A 3,116-nucleotide genomic window follows, 5' to 3' on the forward strand; every position below is an offset into this window, starting at 1 on the left:
GTAAGAATTATAGATGCAGTTTTTTTTCATTCAGTGAAGATTGAAAAATGTGTTAGCTGCTCAAAGTCCTGAAAGGTAGTGAGTATATCGATTTCCATGCGCAAATTTTGTGTCCATATTAGAAAATGTAATATAGAAATCTGACTTCTTTGGTCACTACCTAATCTTGTGATTTTGCATAAATCATTTTCCATCACTGCATTATAATTTAAACTGCTTGTGAAGTTGGAGGATTAGGTTGTATGCTATACCATATCATTTTTCCTCTAAACTTATATGCCAGAAATAAATATTCAACAAATTTCATTTTCATAGCTATGTTTTAGGTCCTGAAGACAATCATTGTAATACTAAAATAATACATATACCAAACACACTCATAGGTCTTCATTATTAATTTGATTCTTCTTTCTCACTGCTATAGGACGGGCACATAAGATCTATATGATCCCAATGGAAAACAGCACTGAGGTGACTGAGTTTGTACTGTTGGGGTTAAGCAGTGACCCGCAACTTCAGATCCCATTCCTCGTAACATTCCTTGTCATCTACCTCATCACTCTGGTCGGAAACCTGGGGATGCTGCTGCTGCTCTTTTTGGACTCCCGTCTCCACACTCCCATGTACTTTTTCCTCAGTAACCTCTCTCTGGCTGACTTTGGTTACTCCTCGGCTGTCACTCCTAAATTGATCGTTGTGCTTCTCACAGGGGACAACATTATCTCTTACAATGATTGTGCTACTCAGTTTTTCTTTTTTGTAACCTTTATCACTGTGGAAACTTTCCTCCTAGCATCCATGGCTTATGATTGCTTCATAGTAGTGTGCAAACCCTTGCATTACACCACCATAATGACAAGAAAAGTATGTGCTTATCTAGTCATGGGCCCCAATGCCTGTGGTTTTCTGGATGCTTGCATCCACACTGGGAACATTTTCAGGCTCACCTTCTGTCGATCCAATATGATTGATCACTTTTTCTGCGATGCTTCTTCCCATTCTGACTATTTCTTGCTCTGACACGGAGCTGGTAATCTATTATGTAGTAAGTTTCAATGTTCTCTCTTCTATCGCAGTAATCTTGATATCCTACCTGTTCATACTGACCACCATCCTGAGGATGCGCTCATTTGAAGGACGCCACAAGGCCTTTTCCACCTGTGCTTCCCACCTCACTGCAGTCTCCATTTTCTATGGGACAGCCATCTTCATGTACTTACAGCTCAGATACAGTCACTCCATGGGCACTGACAAAATGGCATCCCTGTTCTATGCCATCTTTGTCCCTATGCTGAATCCTCTGATCTATAGTCTTCGGAACAAAGAAGGCAAGGCTGCCTTCCAGAGGTTGATGGGAAGGCAAAGTCTCCTACATGACAGACGGTTTACTTATTTAGAATTCAATAGAAGGTGGTATCATATAGCTAGCATTCAGTTGTGGAAGGTAAATAAAAAAATAGTGAATGAATAAATAAAATAAGGGAGTGTTGATAAAGCCTTGGAAGAAGAATGCAGATGAAAAGACAGTGTATGCAGGAAGGAGAATGGGTAATTTACAAAGAGAGTCAAGGGGCCCCTCGATGCTAGGGAAGCATTTAGGCAGAGCACTGAAGGAAGAAAGGAGCAGTCCAATCTGAGACACATCAAGTGCAATGAACTGAGGCAGGATCATGTTTGGAGTTTTCAAGGAATAACAAAGAAATCAGTGAACATGATGGAAAGTGAAAGCCCGAGGAAGCTGCAAGAGATAACAGGACTCAACTAGAGTATAAATACATAAGCAGCATTCATTATTCCAAAGCAGTTGCAAACAGAAAGACTTGTAACATTAATAATATTCTGAGTGCATCTTTAAACAATGTGAAAAGTTGGTGCTCTTTAGTAAACTGTAACTCAGCAACTCCATGCAACACAGTAGGTGTTGTAAGCTGTCGTCCTATCAGTTCTGACTCTGAGGCGTCTTTGGACAACAGAACAGAACACTGTCCAGTCCTGGGCCATCCTCACAATTGTTGTTTATGTTTGAACCCATCCAGGCAGCTGCTGTGTCACTCTGTCTTTTCAAAGATCTTCATCTTTTCTTTTTTTTTTTTCATTGCCCCGCTACTGTATCAAGAATGATGTCTTTTTCCAGGGACTGGTCTCTTCTGACAACATGTCCAAAGTATGTGAGATAAAGTCTCACTATCTTTGCCTCTCAGGAACATTCTGCCTATACCCCTTCCAATACAGATTTGTTTGCAACACAGTGGAATTGGTTAACTGGGGATCCAAGGCCATTATCTCTATAGGCACCAGCTGCAGATCTTGCCCCCACAGACCCTTTTGAGTGTGTTAAAACCACCAGCTTTGAGGTTACCAGTTTATTGCTTAACTGTTGTACCACTGGAGCTCCATTAAAAATTAGTAATCAAATACAAACAACTAGGAAATGTTTTTATTTTATCTTCTTTTCTCTATGTCACATGGCAGTTGTGTTCATTTGGAATTGTGATATGAATGTGTTGACTCTAAAAATTGACTCAGTGAGATAAGAAGTATTAATTCAATTTCAATAAATTTTATTTCCAATGAAAATGTGCCAACACAAAAGCATTCCTCCTAAAGTATGGCACTTTTACTAGATTAAGACTCCTAAAACACTTATTCACAATAAGAAATAATTTGGCACCTAAATTTATATTCCAATTACAAAAGTAATTATTGTAAATTCATTTTGTAAAAACTAGTCAAATTACATTGATCTCTGACACATTTCTCAAGTGAGCGTATGGGGCACACACATGGCTTCTGTGTATTGACTTGTTTGTGACCATTTTGCATACAGCTTTATATTCGTATGTGGTAGAAAAATGCATGTCGAATGAGTGATTAAGTCAAATGTTATTAATAAGGCTTTTGATGCACATGCTTTCTTAAGCTTCCTCTGAGCCATTGTCATCCAAGCATTACATTCTAGGCATATGGTTTTCTTTTTTCTAGACTATAGACTTTTGAGAAAGTAAGAGTAAGTGTATCACTTCAAGAAGTTAAGTGCAGGGTGAGTCTCCGAATGGGAGTCATTGGAAGGAGAAGCTTTCAGATCAATCACATTAGATTATGTTGGCTCTACATCA

General features: G+C 38.8%; 1 pseudogene; it reads left to right on the forward strand.

Moving 5' to 3' along the window:
• Positions 1-444: 444 nt before the first annotated feature.
• LOC101656551 lies at positions 445-1,471 on the forward strand (annotated as a pseudogene).
• Positions 1,472-3,116: the final 1,645 nt, after the last annotated feature.

This window comes from Echinops telfairi, unplaced genomic scaffold (assembly GCF_000313985.2).
Source record: "Echinops telfairi isolate 266 unplaced genomic scaffold, ASM31398v2 ScPeMD7_7416;HRSCAF=8454, whole genome shotgun sequence".
Lineage (NCBI taxonomy): Eukaryota > Metazoa > Chordata > Mammalia > Afrosoricida > Tenrecidae > Echinops > Echinops telfairi.